Source organism: Coffea arabica, chromosome 11c (assembly GCF_036785885.1).
Source record: "Coffea arabica cultivar ET-39 chromosome 11c, Coffea Arabica ET-39 HiFi, whole genome shotgun sequence".
Taxonomy (NCBI): Eukaryota; Viridiplantae; Streptophyta; class Magnoliopsida; order Gentianales; family Rubiaceae; genus Coffea; species Coffea arabica.
This window is the reverse complement of record NC_092330.1, coordinates 6,840,818-6,863,911: the sequence shown is the minus strand read 5'-3', so window position 1 is coordinate 6,863,911 and position 23,094 is coordinate 6,840,818. Positions and strand designations below refer to the sequence as shown.

General features: G+C 36.0%; 1 non-coding gene across 1 annotated transcript; it reads right to left on the bottom strand.

Moving 5' to 3' along the window:
• Positions 1 to 2,737: 2,737 nt before the first annotated feature.
• On the bottom strand, positions 2,738 to 2,844 carry LOC113717435 (small nucleolar RNA R71). The gene has a single exon (XR_003454366.1). It is a non-coding gene; the product is annotated as a small nucleolar RNA R71 (small nucleolar RNA).
• Positions 2,845 to 23,094: the final 20,250 nt, after the last annotated feature.

Genomic DNA, 23,094 nt, shown 5'->3' with positions numbered 1-23,094 from the left:
ACAATTTTTATAGTCATACCAGCGAATGTAATCTAGTAGTGTTCCTAGTCATTATCCACAAGAATTTTCAATATTTCAGTCAGTTTAGACCTGTTATCCTTGGACAATAATGAGGATAAATATTCAACACCCTAAATACGTTGGTCATCTTGATATATGTTGGCATATAGCTGTATATCTATCTTTTCCTTTATTTGTTAATCCAATTTTTTGTGGGAATCTTGAGTATAAAGTACTTGCATGTTTATTTAATAAAACTAAAAGAAATTTAATAAATCAAAATATTAAAATTATATAAAAATAAAAAATGAATTAAAGGAAAAAAATATGTAGAAAATAGATTTGAGTATTGGGCGAGATCAATCTAAATCCATCTCAAAATGATCTCGCCCAAGTTAGTCCCAAAGTACATATGGGTAAGGTTGGTCCCAAACCCGTATGACTCGGTTCCAACTCAAACCCTGACAGAGCAGTTATTTGGCACATTTTGCACTGTTATTTTGTCCTAATTTTGGCCATTCACAGTGCTAAGAATTGGAATTTCACTCATATTCGATATTTGTGTGAATTGTAGGTGGTCGGCATTAAAAATGATCTCTTGAGACAAATTTTCAGAAGATCCTTCATCTCAGGGCGTGCCCACGCCAGAAAAGGTAGATGTTACCGAAAGCCGGAAGGGCTAACTAGTGAATTGGGTCCACGTGAGCCCGGAGCATAGGATTAATGCCCCAAAAGAGGAAGCTTTGCTCCAGACGTCTCTTTCTTTTTCTCCTGACAGCGCATTACAAAAAGAAGATTTGCACGCGGATTGAGAGTCCTTTTTTCTTTTGGAGTTCCTTTCCTGCTCAAAAGACCTTAGCTTTAGTTTTTCTTGTTCTACTTTTTGTCAGACGCCTTTCTTTGCTTTTGTTTCTTCTTCGGCAGCAAATTAGATAGCCCGATTTATGTCGAATCAAAACAGTAGCTTTAGTTTTTCTTTTCCCAGGCGCTAGACGTCTCTTTCTCTTTTGACTTTCAACTTTTCCGCTGGACAGTTCCTTGGTAGCCTTTTGCTTTGTAATTGCGGCTCCAAAATAAAGGGGAAGCCAGGACCTTCTTGGTTGTCCCTTCAATTAGTTCATCTTCCCCAATTCTTTGGAAATTAATTGAATGGTTTCAATTAAATCACGTGGGATGGATACAATGAGGAGCGGCTAATTTTTTCCTCTACCCAAAGGTTGACACGAGGGCACGATCCATAATATCTGTGAGATCTAATCGAATCTTCATTATTTCTTCAAATTTATTGCTATTCGTGCGTTTCCTGAATTAATTGTTCATGGGTATTTTATTAATTGAATATCAACGGTCGGGTATTTGATTTAATTTAATAGCCTACTGTCATATTAACTAAATTGAATCCGTAATTATTCATTTAGTTGATACCTAGTGGCGACCATTATAATTGGCTTTATGTTGGGAAAACGTAAGATCTAGCTTAAATAAACCCTCTTAGCGTGTTTATTGGTTACGGTTGGGTTTTTCTAGTTTTAATGCAATTGGGTAATTAAATTCCTACGGTCATACCTAGGGTTGTTATCTGGTTAGGGAAGCAGTCAATGGTCGTACTTTAACTGTCGAAAAAGTAAGGAAGAACTGGTTGTCAAAGCTTATTGATAACTATAACCAATCTAGTGATGAATGGATGAACTATCTTTGCATCGATGATCGTTTAATTGGACCCTGCCTGAGCAGTTGATCTTTTAGATAGAACTTTTATTAATTGCTATTTTTAGTGAATTGTGCTTTGTGAGTTAGTTTTGAATTTTGTTTGTTTTATTTCATTTTTATTTGCCTCCCATTGAAAATCTCCCAATTTCGTTCTACTAATTTGAAAAGAAATAATTTCCTACCCGCTCCCTGTGGAATCGACCCTACTTGCCATTGTACGCAAATTCAATATTTTTATAGACAAATCTGGTATATCGGATCAAGCAAACTCTTCGGGAATAGGGTGAATCAAGTAACCCATTGCACACCTAAGGTCCCTGCTCCAGTACTTGGATTTGTTTTATAATTAATTGTGGTGGTAATTAGGACTTTTTAGTAATTATTATTGCACAGGTTCGGCACCTGTCAATTTTTGGCGCCGTTGCTGGGGAGTTGGGGTGTGGATTATTTGTTTCTTTTCAAATTCACCTTTTATTTTATTTTATTCTATTTTTCTTGGTATTTTTGCTAGTTTATGCCCCGTTCTTTTCGCACAGGTGAATTGGCATACGACCTTGAGGTTGAGAAGGCAGCGCGTAAGCGGAGGCAAGAGACCAGGAGACGAAAAGAAGGGCACTTATTTATTGCAAACGAGTCAGTGGAAGACGAAGTAAACATGGCCAACACCCAAACATTAAGGAAGCTAGCTGCCCCGGAGCTGACTCACCAGCCCTTATGCATCACATTCCCCACTTTGGCTGAGAATACTGCTTTCGAACTGAAGTCGGGGTTGATTCACCTCTTACCTTCTTTCCATGGTCTCTCTGGCAAAGAATCCCACAAGCACGTTAAGGAGTTCGAGGTGGTTTGCTCTAGTATGAAATTTCCTGGGGTCACTGAAGAGCAAATTAGACTGAGAGCCTTTCCGTTCTCTCTCAAGGATGCAGCTAAAGATTTGCTGTACTACCTACCAGCAGGTAGTATTACCACATGAGCACGGTTAAAAAAGAAGTTTTTTGAAAAATTCTTCCATGCATCCCGGGCTGCGAGTTTGAGGAAGGAGATCTGCAGCATTAAACAGTATCCCGGAGAGTCCTTGTATGAATATTGGGAAAGGTTTAACAAGTTGTGCACTAGATGCCCGCAGCATCAAATTAGTGAACAACTGTTAATCCAATACTTCTATGAAGGACTCCAATCAACTGATAGGAGTATCATTGACGTTGCGAGTGGGGGAGCACTGGCAAACAAGACACCGAAGGAAGCGTGGGAGCTTATCGAAACCATGGCAGAGAACTCCCAGCAATTTGGCTTCCGTGAGAGTAACCCTACCCATAGAGTCAACGAGGTAGAGACCTCATCCATACAGCAACAACTATCAGAGTTGACATCTGTTGTTAGGCAATTAGCCATGAGAGACACGCCGCGAGCGAAAGTATGTGGAATTTGCACGAGTATGGACCATTACACGGACACGTGCCCTATTTTGCAAGAGGACGGAGCGGAACAGGTAAATATGGCCGGAGGCATGCCCGCACCACGCAGGAGTATGACCCATACTCCAATATGTACAACCCGGGCTGGAGGGACCACCCCAATTTCAGTTATGGTAACAAGCCACAGAATTCATTTTCTAATCGTCCACCAGGATTCCAACAACCGTGGCAACCAAAGGCTCAACTCTTGTCCTCTAGCTCAGGAAATTCTTTGGAGGAAATTGTGAAGAGTTTGGCAACAACCACCACTCAGCTCCAGCAAGAGACTAGAACCCTAGTCACGATCACTGCTCAACTTCAGCAAGAGACTAGGTCCTTGGTCGCAAGCTCTACTCAGTTTCAATAGGACACCAGAGCAGGTATGAAAGACATGGAGACTCGAATGAGCCAAATGGCAACTGTCATTAATCGCCTGGAGTCTCATATCTGTGGGAAATTGCCTTCGCAGCCTGAAGCAAACCTTAGAAATGTAAGTGTTATGATACTAAGGAGTGACAAAGAGGTGGAGGGACCTAAGTTGGTAAATTCGAAAAGCAAAAGTAAGGAGGAGATAGAAAAGGAGATTGAAGAGGAAGGACGCATTCGCGAAGAGCCTAAGGTAACATCTATTCCTTCGATCCCTATTAAATCTAATCTAGCTCCTTTTCCTTGCAGGTTGGAAAAGACAACGAGGGCAGAAAAGGAAAAAAAAAATCCTGGATGTGTTCCGCAAAGTTCAAGTAAATATCTCCCTATTGGACGCGATCAAGCAGGTACCCAAGTACGCAAAGTTTTTGAAAGACTTGTGCGTTAACAAAAGAAAACTAAGGGGTGATGAAAGAATGATGGTAAGAGAGAATGTATCAGCTGTACTTCAAAGGAAACTCCCACCCAAATGCGGAGATCCAGGTATGTTTACTATCCTCTGTAAGATTGGCCATTCTAGTATAAAAAATGCCATGATAGATTTAGGGGATTCTATTAATGTGATGCCTAAGTCAATCTATGATTCCCTAAATTTAGGACATTTAAAAGAAACGGGGATAATAATTCAATTGGCTGATCGTACATGTGCTTATTCGGATGGGATAGTTGAAAATGTTTTAGTACAAGTAGATGGATTAATTTTTCCGGCTGATTTTTATGTGTTTTACATGGATGATAGAAGTGCCCCAAATCCATCACCCATTATATTAAGAAAACCATTTTTGAGTACTGCCCAGACTAAAATTGATGTTAGTAAGAGTACTCTCACAATGGAATTTGATGGAGAAATAGTCCACTTTAATATTTTTAATACAATGAAACATCCTGTTAACTCTCATTCTGTGTTTGCTATGTATACCACTAATCCCTCTGTGCAAGAATTTTCTAAGTTTGCTTATAGGGGTAAATTCAAGGTTGCTGTGAACAAGTCCTATAGGATGAAAGCAATTCATGAGGTAAAAATGGCGAGAAAATTTAGGAAAAATGTTGCACTCAATGGCCATGTGGATCCCGGAGGAGGGCCACCAATAACAAGAAAAATTCAATTACATCCAAACTAAAGAGTGGTGCTATGTTTAGCCAAAAACATTAAAGAAAGGCGCTGCTTGAGAGGCAACCCAAGGCTTCTTTTGTTTTATTTTTCTTATATTTTTGAAGTTTTTGTAAGTGTTAGTGTCATTTAGTGGGTTGTTATTTTGTGACAGGGAGTTGGCAGTTAGACATGCCCACGCTAGGTCGTCACACCTAAGGAATGGAGTTTTGGAATTGACGGTCAGACGACTAAAACTTCTAAGGCATGCCTACGCTTTCCAACCCTTCCAAAAACGAAAGTCAAAAAAAAAAATTCCCAAGCCCCACTTTTCTACTTTTTTTTTTATCCTGTCTTGTCTAATCCCTTTGTTTTAGTTTCAATCTTCTCCTTCCTGTTGGTGTTGCGTCCATCGCCACCACTCCACCTTGCGTCCACCGCCACTCCACCTTGCGCACGCAGCCGTCTCACCTCCTCCGCCTTAGTGTCTCACTTTCTCTCCCCGGTGATCAGGAAAGTTTCTTTTCTTTTCTCCTAATACTTCAGTTATTTTTTTTACATTGAGGATAATGTAGGTTTTAGGTGTGGGGGAGTGGCTTCCATTATTTCTTTTTTCTTTGTTACTCAAAAAAAAAAACAAAAAAACAAAAAAAAATGGAAAAAATGAAAACATTGTAGTTAGTCTGCTAGGTGCGTGGGTATATGGGTAAATATACTAGTTATGCATTTTGTTTTCCCTTGACAGTGTTGTTGAGTGTTGAATACGCTGGACTTGACCCATTCTTGAAACTTTTAAGAGCTTTTGAGCCATGCATGAGCACATTATTCTTGTTTGCTCTATTTTTGTTTGATTGAGTGGGTATCACACATGGTATCGGCATTCTAGAACTTGCTATTTTGTACATGTTGAGACCACATTTTATTGAATTGGATGCATTTGAAATGATAAGGGCATTTAGGATTTAACCTTCTTTACCTTTCTGCAAACCATGCCTTCATCTCGTTTCCCAATAGTGAACCAACTTGAACTTTTATTCTTTACTTTTGCTTGTTAGCCGTGTTTGATAACCCATGACCTTTTTAGACTTTCTTGTTCAATCTTGTGTCATTAAGGGATATCTGAAATTCATTACTTGTGCAAGACAAATAAATCTATGGGCGCAAGTGTTGTAAAAAAGATGTTGTATGGTGCTGTTTCTGTACATCTGAAATCGAAAGAAAAGCCAAAAAAAAAAGAAAGAAAAGAAGGAAAAAAAAGGGGGAGAAATCGGCAAAAAGCTGGTGAGCAGAAGACTCTGTCTTTCAGGGCGTGCCCACGCCTTGCTAGACGTCCTCTCCAAAAAAAAAAAAAAAAAAAAAAGAGGAACGAGTTTCGACACTTGCACAATGAAAACAGCAAATGGAAACGCCCTACTTGAGAACTTGCCCCAATAAAGCATTGTGGTTATGTAGTGAATATTAGACATTCTCTTGACACATTACACCCTATTTTTACCTTCTTATCCCGCCGTTCACCTGAACCCCATTACAACCCTATCGAAATTCCTTTGATTTATGTATTTAGTTCACTTTTGAGTGGTGGAGATGTGATAAATGTGCAAGCCTATGGTAATGGCATTCCGTGACGTTGATTTGAGTGTTTCTAGTATTCATATATTTTTTTTTGAATTACAACCTGCCCGGTGTGTTCTAATTTTGGCCATATTGTCAGGGACCTGAAATGCTTATGTTTGTATAGACTATTCCATGACCTCTGCTCTCTTGGTTTTACTTTGAGCTCCGAAATGCTTGGGGGCAAGCATTGTCTAGGTGTGAGGGGATTTGATAGAGCAGTTATTTGACACATTTTGCAATGTTATTTTGTCCCAATTTTGGCCATTCACGGTGCTAAGAATTGAAATTTCACTCATATTCGATATTTGTGTGAATTGGAGGTGGTCGGCATTAAAAATGATCTCTTGAGGCAAATTTCCAGAAGATCCTTCATCTCAGGGCGTGCCCACGCCAGAAAAGGTAGATGTTACCGAAAGCCGGAAGGGCTAACTAGTGAATTGGGTCCAGGAGAGCCCGGAGCATAGGATTAATGCCCCAAAAGAGAAAGTTTTGCTCCAGACGTCTCTTTCTTTTTCTCCTAACGGCGCATTACAAAAAGAAGATTTGCACGCGGATTGAGAGTCCTTTTTTCTTTTGGAGTTCCTTTCCTGCTCAAAAGACCTTAGCTTTAGTTTTTCTTGTTCTACTTTTTGTCAGACGCCTTTCTTTGCTTTTGTTTCTTCTTCGGCAGCAAATTAGATAGCCCGATTTATGTCGAATCAAAACAGTAGCTTTAGTTTTTCTTTTCCCAGGCGCTAGACGTCTCTTTCTCTTTTGACTTTCAACTTTTCCGCTGGACAGTTCCTTGGTAGCCTTTTGCTTTGTAATTGCAGCTCCAAAATAAAGGGGAAGCCAGGACCTTCTTGGTTGTCCCTTCAATTAGTTCATCTTCCCCAATTCTTTGGAAATTAATTGAATGGTTTCAATTAAATCACGTGGGATGGATACAATGAGGAGCGGCTAATTTTCTCCTCTACCCAAAGGTTGACACGAGGGCACGATCCATAATATCTGTGAGATCTAATCGAATCTTCATTATTTCTTCAAATTTATTGCTATTCGTGCGTTTCCTGAATTAATTGTTCATGGGTATTTTATTAATTGAATATCAACGGTCGGGTATTTGATTTAATTTAATAGCCTACTGTCATATTAACTAAATTGAATCCGTAATTATTCATTTAGTTGATACCTAGTGGCGACCATTATAATTGGCTTTATGTTGGGGAAACGTAAGATCTAGCTTAAATAAACCCTCTTAGCGTGTTTATTGGTTAGGGTTGGGTTTTTCTAGTTTTAATGCAATTGGGTAATTAAATTCCTACGGTCATACCTAGGGTTGTTATCTGGTTAGGGAAGCAGTCAATGGTCGTACTTTAACTGTCGAAAAAGTAAGGAAGAACTGGTTGTCAAAGTTTATTGATAACTATAACCAATCTAGTGATGAATGGATGAAATATCTTTGCATCGATGATCATTTAATTGGATCGTGCCTGAGCAGTTGATCTTTGGGGTAGAACTTTTATTAATTGCTATTTTTAGTGAATTGTACTTTGTGAGTTAGTTTTGAATTTTGTTTGTTTTATTTTATTTTTATTTGCCTCGCATTGAAAATCCCCCAATTTCGTTCTACTAATTTGGAAAGAAATAATTTCCTACCCGCTCCCTGTGGAATCGACCCTACTTGCCATTGTACGCAAATTCAATATTTTTATAGAGAAATCTGGTATATCGGATCAAGCAAACTCTTCGGGAACAGGGTGAATGAAGTAACTCATTGCACACTTAGGGTCCCTGCTCCAGTACTTGGATTTGTTTTAAAATTAATTGTGGTGGTAATTAGGACTTTTTAGTAATTATTATTGCACAGATTCGGCACCTGTCAAACCCAAACAAATCCCGCCCATCCCGCCCATTTTGCCACCTCTACTATTAATGTAAATTTCACATTATACGTGTAGACACCAAATTTTAATTTAGTTTATTTACTTTTATTTTTACTTTTATTTTTCTTTGGTTAAATGTTAATTATTACTCATCTTTAGTTTTTAGCATAAAATTTAATGGAAAAAGGAAAATCTCCACAAAAATATGTTTTAGTTCTTCTAGATTCAGTTTATGAAATTTTTGATGATTGTTTACCTAATTTAAAAAAAAAGAAAGAAAAAAAGGGGGTGCTTCATGCGCTCGTGGCAAACACGCACCAGTTTCTTTCGTGCAAGAATGCAAGCGGAGGGTCAATAAAGAAGCAAAAATCGCAGCAGCCATTGTGGTCTAATTTGGATTCATTCTTTTCGGCTTTGTTTCTTCCCATTTAAGCCCTCAGTACAAGGCCACATCACTCCTTCAAGATCCATCAAGAGGATTCTAGAAACACATAAGGATCAAGGGCTCTGAAAATGCAAGGAAAAATGGAGTTTTATCCACCATCCAGATGAGGGTTTCGGGAGCTAACTTCCCATATAAAAGGCTGAAAAGAGGCAGCTTTGAGGGGGGATAGAAAAGGTTGGACGGCAAAAAGAAAGAAACCAGAGAAAGGCGGCTAGGGTTTAGAGGGAGCTAAGAGAGAGGTCGGCTGTGAAAAGGAAACAAAAACCATAAGAGAAAAAAGGCGGTTGAGAGAATCTGGGGGGGACAGGAGAGGTGACGGCTGAAAAAGGAAACACAGTGTGAGAGAGTCTAGGCTTGGAGAGTGAGAGAGAGAGTCTGAACTTTGAGGGTGAGAGAGTGAAACAACGGCCGAGAGGGAGTTGGCGGCTAAGGTTGAGAGATAGAGCCAAAGTAAAGGGGGCGGCGGACGGGCTGAACAAAAATAAAAGAAACAAGGAAGGAGAAAAGGGAAGCGAACGAAAGAAAAAGGAAGGGCCACAGTTTCTGAAGAAACCAGAGAGAAAGAAGAGCAACGGACGGAAGAAAAACCCACGGAGGAGCAAAGAGTTTCAGGCAGTAGCCAGAACGAGGCGAGGCCGCTGGAAAAGAATCAAAGCAAGAAGGGAAGGGAGGAAATATCTGGAAAAAGGTAGTTTCTTTTGTGTTTTTTTTTTTTTTCTACGTATATGCTATTAGATTTGTATAAGAAGGTTGAATTTGCTCTGTGATGCTTCTTGTCATATATGCTACCATGTGTGAATCCATGAGTGTAGCCAAGGGTCGAGAGAAGGCAGTTTATTTCTGCTATTTCCTTACGTTTTCGTGCATTTCATAGGCAAAAGATGATCTCTTTTCGTTGTTTACCGGTTCTTGTTTTGTATAGTCTTGTTGGATGGTCTTGTTTCTTAGGCTCAGATTATGTTGGGGCTGAGATATTATGCATAAAAGTCTGCTGCAATGAGCTTGAAGCTTTCGGCTCATTGCAGCGATGGTCATTTCTTTGTTGTTAAGTTATTGGTTTGTATCTGTGCTGATTTTTCCCGTATGTAGTAGCGTTATTGGATTTGTTGGGAGTAAGTATATGCATTTGTGTTGCTAACAATGCTATTGAGGAAGTTCTGGTCGAACGAAATTGCGGCAAGTCCTCACGTTGCTTGCTGCATTTTAGGCATGTTGTTTGTTATGCTGTCTCCATTCTCCTTTCTCCTGTTTGTTTGTTTGCTCAAGTAGCTGTTTTCTTGTGTTTCAGTGGAGTCTTGTTGATTGCTCTAAAGTTTGTTTGAGGTTGGTTTGGCCTGATTTGGTTGTTTGAGGTCTGTTTTGCTGCCATTTAAAAGCAGGAACGTATGACATAATACCAGGCTGCAATAATGGCATTGTATTGTAGTTTTAGCTACTCCAACTCCGTTTGAATTTTCGTTTGGCCGTAAGATTTGATTTGCAGAAATTGAAGTTCATAAACAATAGCTTAGGATGTATCAATGTTTCCGCGTTTTGGGTTCGATCTTGGAGAATGGGTAAATGTTGAAATGTTTCTTTGCAAATGTCAAGATGTTTTTTTTCCCCAATACTTGTATTTTCTCTTGCTTAAAGCTCTTGTTTTCAGAAATCTTGTTGGCCAGAGTTGAGTAGTTTAATTCAAGTTGATGTTTCATTTATGCGGTCAACATGGCATGTAGTTTTTTTTTCCTTGGTTATGCCATAAACATGAACTAGGAGAACAAACCAAAGTTGCTGGATTTTCTTAGCCTTTGAATGTTCTTGTTTTCTGGATTTTTGTGTTTCGAAGAGGAGGAAGAATGTTTGGTCTCCTTATAAGGTTTCTTGCTTGTTTGGATTGTGGTAATTAGGTGCTTCATTGCTTAGCTTGGAATTATGATTTTCGGTTGAAAAGCTTTGGTTAAAGGCTGTGTGCTTAAGTCCAAAAATTTGTGTTAGAAAATGCAGCAAGTTGTTGTAGAAACTCAAGCTTTAACGTAGTTGCATGGGACTTGCATGCAAAAGGAAAGATAGCTTTCAAAAGTTGCACTTTACTCCCCTTAGCTTCTATCTATGCTACAAAGGCCCAATTAGGTTCTACTTTTTTGCAATTAGGTCCTAGATTAATTGCCATTTGAACCTTTGCTTGACCTTTTCATTACTTATGGGCCTTGAAGTTTCCTAAAATATTTAATTGGGTTTGAATACTTGGTCAATATTTGCAATGGGGTCCTTGGTAGTTTTTTTTTTATTTTAGAAATTTGACCAATAATTTACTTTCTTGGAAATTATGCATTATTTGATTTCATGTAAGTCGCAATTGGGAGGAATTTGTTGATTTAACTTATTTTTGTGCCTTTGTTTATATGTTACTATTAAATTGGTGCCTTGACCCCTTTATGGTTTTGAAGCTAATTTCTCCTTCATTTGATTTCCATTGCAAGGGAGGTAGCTTCTATCCTCTTGATTTTATTGTTTCCAACGTGCTCCTATGTGTTTTTCGTGGATTTTATATGCTTTACTCCGTTTTTGTTTATTTTATTTTATTTTGTTTTTATTTTTGCTTGATTTGATTTAGTTATTTACTTCGCTTTCCTTTAATTTTCATTGCCCTCTAATGTAATTCTTTGAGAGGCATTTCAAAGCTCAGCTGTAATAGTTAGGCTTGCCTTATTTCATTTCGCATTCCCTTCTTAGATTGTAGTAGGCTCCCCCCTCAAATGTAATAGTTAGGGTTTTATTTGCTTTCTCTTTCTGCTTGTGTGATTTGCATGCTTAGGTGCTATATGTTACCGCTTTCTTAGAATCTTGCATCTAGATATCATGATTATGTGTTATGTGTTTACGTGATATTATGTGTTTACTCGCTTTATTATGTTTTTATGAGGCTATAATTAATGTGTGACGTTATCACACTAGTCCAACGCTAGTTGTGATCCATTTCTCGATACCACACCAGTCCAACGCTAGTTGTGGTTTTCTTGTTCGATTTCTGGCTAGTCCAACGCTAGTGAGAAAATAGAAATATGGGCTAGTCCAATGCTAGACCCTTAGGAGCCCTTCACGCGTTAGATCATGATTGTATGATAAAATCACTTCATCTCATGCATATTTTCACTTTTTAGGTTTTTTTACCATGTTACATGACACTTTCTTATATATGTACATCCTTTATCCCATATTCCCTTCTACCTATATCCCCTATTCCGTATTTTCTCTTATATATATTCCTTACCCCTTTGTATGAAAACATAACATTAGATTTGCATTTTATTTAAGAATTAGAAACTAGGTTAGACCATTTGCTTGCTTAGATTAGGAAAACTCCCTCGGATATGGGATATGGACGAGTTTGGCTTTTCTAGCCTTAGCATGCTCGTATTCCCTCTATTGAAGGGAACATTGAAAGTCACGAGTATAAGTCCCCCGCACCCATTATGATGCATTCCTTTAGGGCATACACATTTGTATATTATTATTTTCTTTACTTTTTCTTTCTTTCGAGTCTCATGACTTGCATTATTCGTGATTTCTTCGAAAAGTCTTTATTGGGCGTCACAATTAATGTGATTGGCACCATTCGAGTTTCGAAGATACATTTCGACCCCTCGATACCCTCCTAGGTCTAGGATTTTGCATTCATATAGTACATCCAAATATGATAAATCTTTACGTTAAAATAAGAAAATCTTTGACTAAATCGCGCAACTAGCCTTGGCTAGGTTGAAATGGTGCCTTGGATTCTTATTCTTGCCTTCCCTTTCTTCAAATGTGACTCTCGAATCTTTTTCTCTAATTTTCGTAGACTTGGAGTAGTTTGAAAAGGGTTTTTCTACTTTGTTTCTTCTTTCTTTCTTTAAAATTCATTTTTAGGTGACTTGGTACACCTTAACTCTATACCAAGTGGCGACTCCATTTTTTCATTCAAAAAACCCTTTTTAAACTATATTTTGGATCAAATCGTCGCATTTTCTAGTCCCATTTAGACCCATGTTTTTTCATTTTGTTTTTAAATAAAAAATTCATTTTCCAATAAAAAATTGAATCAAAAACCACATTTTTCCAAACTCAATCTTTTATTTTTATTAAAAAATGGGGCGCGACAATACGGTCCAAAGGCTGCCTTGTGAATAAACTCATATATAATTTCCAATCACATGGAAAGCCATAATTAACACAAGCACAGTTAATAGCATAATTGTCATTTACATAGTTATCAAGCTAACCTAGCCACAACTACATGCCTTCCAGTGCAATCTTGTCCTAAACAAAGATAGGGTAACTTGCTGATTATTTAATCTATATTTCATGATAGTTATCTAATATCATATCAAGATTCATTAAGTTCTAAGGATGATTGAATCTTAATAGATCATAATATGATGCAAAAGAATGGTAGTCTAGCAATTCAATAGTACATAAATATCATAAAAAATGGTTTGAAGTCGCAAAAAGAACTTCACATCACAGCATCACGCTTTTTCTTTAGAGGGCTTATCTCAGCAGATTTTGTTGGAAATAGTTAGTGATGAATCCCACATCGAAAAGACATGAAGAATAGAAGAGGTTTATAATCAAGTGCACACCTATTCAAATCAATTTGGATAATAGGAAATTTTGGAGGGAAACTTCAAAATTTCACATGCATTTGTCATGTTGACTATTAAATTAAAATATAAATTTAATGGTCAAAAGATTGGCACTTGGGCACTTGGGTCTTAAGAACAGAAATTAATTTTAATTAATTTCATTTTAATATTTCTTCCTAACTAAACGGTTTCATTTTAAGGGTTGCATCTGATGATACAACACATACAACTGTTTACGTGTCCATTCATTTTGAAAAGGTACTTATTCATGAAGAAATACGTATCCAAAAGACATGACATTTCTTTTGGTATCTGAACCTTATAAATAGTAGCGTCCAGATAACAAAGGCCTTACTTTTACTTTTACTTTTTTATTCTTCTTCTATTTTCGTTCAAAACAATATTCTCTAAATCGTCTTGGGAGAGTTTCTGCATACTACTGTGTGGAAATTCTGATTGACTTTGTTATTCCTAGAGGGAATTGCTGCAAACCCGATAGTAGAATAGTGGGGTAAATTTCCTTAAGGAAAGTAAATTTTCACGTCAAAGCTATATTTTATTATTGTAGTTATTACTATTTTTCCTAACAATCTTAAGGAAATTTCGTCAACATGGAGGGCACTAGTTCGGATAATTTTCTGAACAAATTTTTCAAGTCTGATATGATCAAGTTGGATCGGTTTGATGGCACCAATTTCACCCGCTAGAAAGACAAGTTGCTGTTTCTTCTCATGGAATTGGGCGTTGCATATCTGTTGGCTGATAATCTGCCAAAGATCCCTGAACCATCTGATGGCGAGTTTGATGAAATCAAGGCAAGTCGCAAGAAACGTGAGGAAGACGAAGTTCACTGTAAGGGCTTCATCTTAAACGCCTTGTCAGATCGCTTATATGATCTGTTTCGTTCACTTAAATCACCGCAGGAAATTTGGAAGGTTTTGGAGAACAAATACATGTCTGAAAAACAAGGTACGGACAGATTTTTGACTATGAAATTCTTTGAGTTTCAAATGTTAGATAACAAGTCTGTGATAAATCAAGTGGATGAATTACTGCTGTTAGTGTCTAGACTAAAGGATTTAAGTATTGAAGTGTCGGATCAACTCCAAGTGGGTGCTGTGATTGCAAAATTACCATCTACTTGGAATGATTATAGGAAGAAACTACTGCACACTCCTGAAACTTTCACCATAGACCAACTTACAAAGCATATCCGAATTGAAGAGGAAACTTGTATTCAGGAGAATAAATTTGCTTTGGAATCAGGTACTAAGGTGAATAATATTGAGTCTAGCGGTACTAAAAAATTTGGAAAAGGCGGAAACAAGTCCGGTAATAAGAGAAAACATGGAGATATGTCTTCTGGAAATTCTGCGAATAATAAGAAAGACAAGTCATGTTTTTTCTGTGGAAAGAAAGGGCATTTTAAGAAAGAATGCAAGTTCTACAAGAAATTGAAGATAGAGGCAAATGCTGGACAAAAGAAAGCAAATGTTGTTGAAGATTCTCTTCCCAACAGTGCTGAAATTGTTGCTATGATTGGTGGACTTTCCATCAATGTGGTAACTGAATGCAATTTGACAAATTGTCAATCTAATGATTGGTGGTATGATTTGGGTGCTACTGTTCATCTATGCAATGACAATAATCTATTCAAAGATTATCAAGTTGCTACCCCAAATCAAATTATGTTAATGGAAAATCATAACACATCTGATGTGTTTGGAAAGGGGACGGTTGAATTGGAGTTTACCTCTGGCAAAACGTTGGTTCTGACCAATGTTTATCATGTTCCCGACATAAGGAAGAATCTGGTTTCTGCAAGTACACTATGCAACAAGGGATTGAAGGCTGTCATAGAGGCAGGAAAAGTAATTCTATCCAAAAATAATGTATTTGTTGGCCAAGGATATTCATGTAATGGCATGTACAAACTAAGTATCAATAAAGTTAATATTTATGCTTATTTGATTGAGTCTTCTATTGATGTATGGCATGCTCGTTTGTCACATGTTAATTTTAGATCAATCAAGTTCATGTCAAAACATGGATTAATATCTTGCACAAATGACAATTTTGGAAAATGTGAAATATGCCTACAAGCAAAAATGACAAAGAAACCTTTTCCAAAAAATGAAAGAACTTCTAAATTGCTTGAAATTATACATTCTGATATATGTGAATTGAATGGCCATTTAACAACGGGTGGAAATAGATATTTCATAACTTTTATAGATGATCATTCTAGATTTACATATGTTTATTTATTGAGAACAAAAGATCAGGCATTTGATATGTTTAAATTGTTTAAAACTTTGGTTGAAAATCAGTTGGAAAGGAAAATTAAAATCCTACGAAGTGATCGAGGAGGCGAATATTTTCCAAATGAATTTTCTATTTTTTGTGAAGAAAATGGTTTGATCCATCAAACAAATGCGCCATACACCCCTCAACAAAACGGTTTAGCCGAAAGGAAAAATAGAACATTGGTTGATATGGTAAATGCTATGCTTATGCATGCTAGATTACCATTTAACCTTTGGAAAGAGGCTTTATTAACCGCTTGTTATATACATAATCGAATACCTTCAAAGAAGACAAAGGTTTCGCCATATGAACTATGGAAAGGAAGAAAGCCTAATTTAAATTATTTTAAGGTATGGGATTGTATAGCCTATTACAAGATTCCTGATCCTAAAAGAACAAAATTAGGACCAAGAGGCTTAAAGGGTGTTTTTGTGGGCTATGCTGAAAATTCTAAAGCAAATAGATTATTAGATTTAGACTCAAATACTATAGTAGAGTCTAGAGATGTTGAGTTTTTAGAAACAAGCTTTCTAAGTGATTCAACTTCTAAACCAGATTCTATATTACCACAAAACATGACTATGGATCCTAATACTTCTACAAATGATAATAAAAAGAAAATAGTTGAAACTCCTAGTGAACCTAGGAGGAGTAAGAGAGCACGGAAAGAGAAGAATTTGGATCCAAATTTTATTTATTCACAATCATTAGTCTTTGTAGTTGAAGGTAGTAGGAATGGTGTATTCAATAAAATACCTATACTTTTACATTTGGAAGAGGATCCTAAAACTTATAAAGAAGCATTAGTTTCAAGGGACTCAGCTTTTTGGAAAGAAGCAATTAATGATGAGATGGATTCTCTTATGTCAAATGGTACATGGGTGTTATGTGATTTACCTCCTGGTTGTAAACCTATAGGATGTAAGTGGATATTTAAAAGAAAACGTAACACTGATGGTTCGCTACTAACTTTCAAAGCAAGACTTGTTGCAAAAGGTTTTAAACAAAAGGAAGGAATTGATTACTTTGAAACTTATGCTCCTGTTGCAAGAATTACTTCTATAAGAGTGTTGTTTGCTTTAGCATCCATATATGATTTATACATTCATCAAATGGATGTTAAAACAGCATTCTTAAATAGAGATCTAGACGAGGAAGTGTATATGGAGCAACCCGAAGGGTTTGTACTTCCTGAAAATGAAAAGAAAGTTTGCAGATTAGTTAAATCCTTGTATGGTTTAAAGCAAGCTCCAAAACAGTGGCATGAGAAATTTGATAAAGTAATTTTAGCAAATGGCTTTAAACACAATAAAGCAGATAAATGCATTTATTCTAAATTTACCAAAGACTATGGTGTAATAATATGTCTCTATGTGGATGATATGTTAATCATAGGGACCAACATGCAAGGAAACTAAGAAATACTTAACCTCCCAATTTAAAATGAAAGATATGGGAGAAGTTGATACCATCTTAGGAATCAAAATTAAGAAACATAGTGGGGATTATGTTCTATGTCAATCTCATTACATTGACAAGGTTCTATCCAAATTTAATCATTTGGGAATAAAAGAAGCTAATACCACATTTGATGTTTCTAATAAGCTAATAGAAAATTCGGGAAGATCTATTAGTCAGTTAGACTATGCTAGTGCAATTGATAATTTGATATATGCTATGCATTGTACTAGACCTGACATTGCGTTTGCTATTTGCAAACTTTCTAGGTTTACTCATAATCCTAGTACTGACCATTGGAGAGCAATTGGACGAGTATTGGGTTACCTTAAAAAGACAAAGTCTTTTGGATTATATTATAACAAGTTTCCTTCGGTACTTGAAGGTTACTGTGATGCTAGTTGGATAACTAGTATAAAAGATAATAAATCAACGTCTGGTTGGATCTTTAAAATAGGCGGAGGAGCTATCTCATGGGCTTCTAAGAAACAGACATGTATTACTCATTCGACTATGGAGTCTGAGTTTGTTGCATTAGTAGCAGCAGGTAAAGAGGCAGAATGGCTGAGGAATTTATTGCTAGATATAGAGTTGTAGCCACAACCGATGTCAGCCATCTCTTTGCACTGCGATAGTAAAGCAACTATGTCTAGGGCATTTAGCAAGATTTATAATGGTAAATCTAGACATATTGCTTTGAGACATGAATACGTAAGACAATTAATTTCTGATGGAATTATAACAGTTGTCTATGTCAAGTCTGGTAATAATCTTGCTGATCCTTTAACTAAAGGACTCTCAAGAGATATGTTCTAAAGCACTACCAGTGCTATGGGTCTGAGACCACTCTAAAATTGTCAACAATGATAGTAACCTAACCTTTCTTATTGCCTAGCAATTCTAAAGGTTTAACAGGTAACAACAAATTATTGTTTGACAGTTAGCAAGTACTGGTAACTAAGTAAGTACTTAAGAGAATGGGAGGTTGAATAATAATTATTATTCTGAATGAAGTACATATGTTCAGTAGAAGAACAAGGAAGTCTAATCAAAGACTTTAAAGTGGACTTCACCTATATGAACTCAAGAGGTGGTGCCGCTTCTATCAAAAGTTTGGTCTAAAACTTTTGTAAGAGTTCGTGAATCAGGAAGTAGCACAAGGCCATAATACGGTGCTAAAGTTCACGGTGAACGTTTTATGAGAAATAAGTAAGATTTATGTGCATAGTTATTTCCGATCTTGTTATATAGGAATTGTGTTTTAAAATTTATAATTACCATCAATTTCAACAAGGTTTTGAAATAATTATACTAATAATAGGTTTAAGTCGAAAGACACCTATTTTATGCATAAGTCTTAAACTGTTTTGAATTTGATTCATCACTAACTAAGTGGGGGATTGTTGGAAATAGTTAGTGATGAATCCCACATCGAAAAGACATGAAGAATAGAAGAGGTTTATAATCAAGTGCACACCTATTCAAATCAATTTGGATAATAGGAAATTTTGGAGGGAAACTTCAAAATTTCACATGCATTTGTCATGTTGACTATTAAATTAAAATATAAATTTAATGGTCAAAAGAACATAAATTAATTTTAATTAATTTCGTTTTAATATTTCTTCCTAACTAAACGGTTTCATTTTAAGGGTTGCATCTGATGATACCACACATACAACCGTTTACGTGTCCATTTGTTTTGAAAAGGTACTTATTCATGAAGAAATATGTATCCAAAAGACATGACATTTCTTTTGGGGTATCTGAACCTTATAAATAGTAGCGTCCAGATAACAGAGGCCTTACTTTTACTTTTACTTTTTTATTCTTCTTCTATTTTCGTTCAAAACAATATTCTCTAAATCATCTTGGGAGAGTTTCTGCACACTACTATGTGGAAATTCTGATTGGCTTTGTTATTTCTAGAGGAAATTGCTGCAAACCCGGTAATAGAATAGTGGGGGCAAATTTCCTTAAAGGAAGTGAATTTTCACGTCAAAGCTATATTTTATTATTGTAGTTATTACTATTTTTCCTAACAGATTTAGCGGTGGTTGGATTCTTCTCTTTAGCAGAATCCTTCTCAGTAGTCAGTGGAGAGAGTTCATCACCTATATCCTCAGCAGTAGACGCAGTAGTTTTAGGCTCTATAATTTCAAAAGCCAAGATCCTTTTTGCTGTAACTTTTGATGAGGATCCCTTTTGTACAGTGTTAGATAATTGAGCAATTGCTTCAAAGACATTCTTTGTTGTCGGGCTGAAGAACTTATCTTTGCTAGTTGGTGCTTGGGTTGTTTCAACCACTGAATTCAGTTTTCCAGCAAGTTCACTTGTGTGCTCAATTGTGACTCTTGCAGCGAAAGTAGGGTGCACAATAATAAGAGGGCTGCCTGCAATAGTAGTGGCCAGGCATATCTCAACCAATTCCTTAGCTGTGTATGCCTTAACAATGTTGTATCTATCGTCTTTCTATCCATGGTAGTTTGTGTCGAAATGATGGACAAAGCAAAGGCGTATGTGCTTGTTAATTGAACTTGCTAGTTCAAAAGAAAGTGGAACCCCCTACATTTTGGTAGTAAATGAAGATTAGTGTCACTTATATCCTAAATGGAACAAATGTGTGTGTTAGATAGATAATTTTGCACTTGATTTGTGAATATTTCTTCTTTTATTGCGCCAAGATATGGTGTTAATTATTAGATTCTACTCATATATGATTTTTTGTGTTGTTACGCTAGGAATTTATGGTGAAATGGGAATAAAAAATGCATTAAAAGCTGAAATTCTAGAAGATTATATTTTACAAGATGCGGCCGTGTCTTAATTTGTTGCGAAGTCCGGATGTTGCTAGTTGTAAAGTGGTCCCAGCTTGGGATTTCTACTGATACATTGGAAACGATTTTGATTTCCTAAAGGGGTTGTACTTGATTAGTTATTTAGGAACATGAGGAATAATATCCTATGTTTTAATTTAGTAGTATTAGTATTAGAATTGAAAAAGGATTCTTATCCTTTTAGTTAGAGTAGGAATAGTGGCAGAGCCACCTGCAAGCGAGGCCAATTCACCCCACTTAACTTTGAAAAATTAGTTTTTAGGCTTAGAAAATTTTTTAAAAAAATTAAATTGCATCTTATTTGACCCCACTAATTTTTACCAAATTCTCTTTTCTACATACATTGACCCAAACAATTGAAATTTCATAATTCTTACCATCACAATAAATTTGAACTTTATTTCAAGTTATTTATGGAAGTTAGTTCAAGAATAATTTCATCCAAAATTTTCAAAAACAAGAGGTGAACTTTCTTGAGTGGAGTGAGAAAACCAATTCTTCAAACTTCAAAGATTCCAAAAATAGAAATTTTCAAGTGGACGGTAAATTTTTTTTATTTATAATACGAAATTAAGTTATTGTGATTTTTATTTATATCATAGTGAATATAAATTTCTTGAAAAAAAACTCATAGATGATCACGTTGATGGTGATTCAGAAATTATTTTTAAAAAATCAAAAATTTCATTTAGTTACATTGAAAAAGTTGTATTTAACAAAATTGATAATGAATGATTTTACAGTGTTTTAAAAAGATGAGTACTCGTATGGTACAATTTTAACATGCATGTAATGTTAGTAGTTTTTTTTTTTTAAATAAGTTTTACTATACTAAAACTTGACTCCACTTAATGTGGGGTCTTGGTTCCGCCCTTGAGTAGGAATATATAGTTTTTGTTGGTCACTTGTGATAACTTGGGGAGGAGTTTGAGTGGAACAAGCCAGAAACGATTGACGATTCTTTGGGCTTTAAGCTTTTCCTTCATTGGAATAAAAATAGCCAATCCTTTTTTTTTTCTTTCTTTTCTCTACAATAACAAACCCTAATCATATCTTTGGCTGCGATTCAACCATGAGGCGTGACTAAATCCCTATTCTAGTCAAAGGATAATCAAAATTTTGGTTCAACGAATACTGTAAGAAAATAATTTGTTCTTATGGTTACATTTATTTATAAATATTTGTATATTCTCTATTCATTATTGATATGATTATTTTCTATGGCTAAATACTTGATCACTATTTAATTGTTAGAATAATCTATTGCCATATAAAAATATAAAATCCATAGTTGTATCGTAGTTTTAGTATCTACGGTGAATGATATAATTTGATTGTAGTAGAAACTTTCGGATTATTATCATGGGAATATACAATCTAATCTAAATAAACTAAACTTATGTGTTTGTTAGTTAGAACTGATAACTTCTCTAAATATTAATGTTGTCAATAGGTTAAATCCTAATAGCTTGTTTAAGATTGCTTAATTGACAAGGAAAATAGTCACAGAGCTTGTTGTGATTATAAAAGAAGTAAGGAGACACAGGTTGTCAGACCTTATTGACAACCATAATCAATTTGCTTATAAATAAATTATTTATTTCTTTGCATTGATGATCAGTAAATGAACCAAAGTGTCGATTAAACCTTTGACTAGAGACTTGTTTCATATTGGTTTATTTTTATTTAATTTTTCATATTGGTTTCATATTAGATTAATTTTCCAATATCTATTTATTGTCATTGTTTTTTTAAGAAAATAAATCATCTAGTCCCTGAGGATATGACCCTACTTATCACTAAATTTGAATTTATATTTTTGGAGTAAGAATTTTTATTTTTGCTAGTTTGACACTCAACAAATTTTGGTGCTATTGTCGAAGAATGGTGCTTTTGTTGATTTAATTTCTTTGGACTTTTGTTTTTATTTTCTTTTTATTCTGTAGCTAGTTTATGCATCAATCTTCTCGTACAGTTGAATTGCAATACGATTCTAAGATAGAGAAGACAACATGTAGATTGAAAAAGGAAACTAAGTAACAAGAAAAGCCATCATTTTCATCCCTTGGGCCAAAACTGGCATTTGACTTGGTTGAATCTTTTAGTGAATCTGAAGAGGCGATTGAAACCATGGCGAATGAGAGAACTTTGAGAGCATTAGCTGCATCAGATTCAAATTAGCAACCTTTTTGCATCACATATCCCGCTTTAGATGTACCATTTGAGTTAATATCTAGTTTAATTTACTTACTTCCCCTCTTTTCATGGGCTTCTAGGTGAAAATCCCCATAAACACCTAAAGAAATTTCATGTGGTATGCTCGACCATGAATGTGACGACCCCACCCCCCCAGGGCTAACTCAAGGGTTTGGTGGACCGTCTGCCTAACTCTCGTCTGGACTCGCTCACTTACATTTTTGAAATAGTCTTTCACGCCTCTAGATTAACATAAAAAGTTCTATTCATCCAAGAATTTCAACTTAATTTACAATCCAAAAGTGAAACCTAGGATTTCATCACCATAGATCCCAAATATATTTCATCTACAAAAGTACAAATACATGAAAATTATACACACTAGTTCACGCTTACGTGATCCGGCTTCCACTCTTGTAAAGAAAACAAAACTAAAGGAATGAGCTAAAAGTCTAGTGAGATTCCCAAACAAGCAATCAGGTAGATACAACATAGAAATATTACATTTAATAATTTGCACACTTTGCACAGTAATAAACAGTCATTCAAGAAACAAACATTCAATCATTGGAAGGATACGTGCTCTGAGCCATTCATTCAGTCATTCAGTCGTCGACTATTTCTCTTATTCCTCCGACATTTGAAAACATTTAAAAGTAAAAACTCCTTTAGTGTTTATTTCATTCATTCATTTCAATCATTGCATTGCATTCACTGGCCAGTTTTCCACCTGATTTCGTGGTCATACTCGAATATACCAAAACATTGTCCCAGGGTCACCAGCCATCCAACCCAGTCTGCTTCTGGCTCGAGTCGACTGGCAACGAAGGACAAGGGCCCAGTTCAGCCAAAGGCTTACATTCATGCACAAGTAACATTCAATCATTTGATCATTGAAAATTCACATTCACTTAGGTCGAATGCGATAAAGTACACACTCACCCATTGAAAATCCGTTTAACAATCATTGAAAAGCGTTTAACAGTCAAGCAAACATTCACAACATTCCACATATTCATTAGAAGGACAACATGTAAGGAACACTCACTGATATCAGTAGATTAAAAGTCAACTCTCTGGATGAT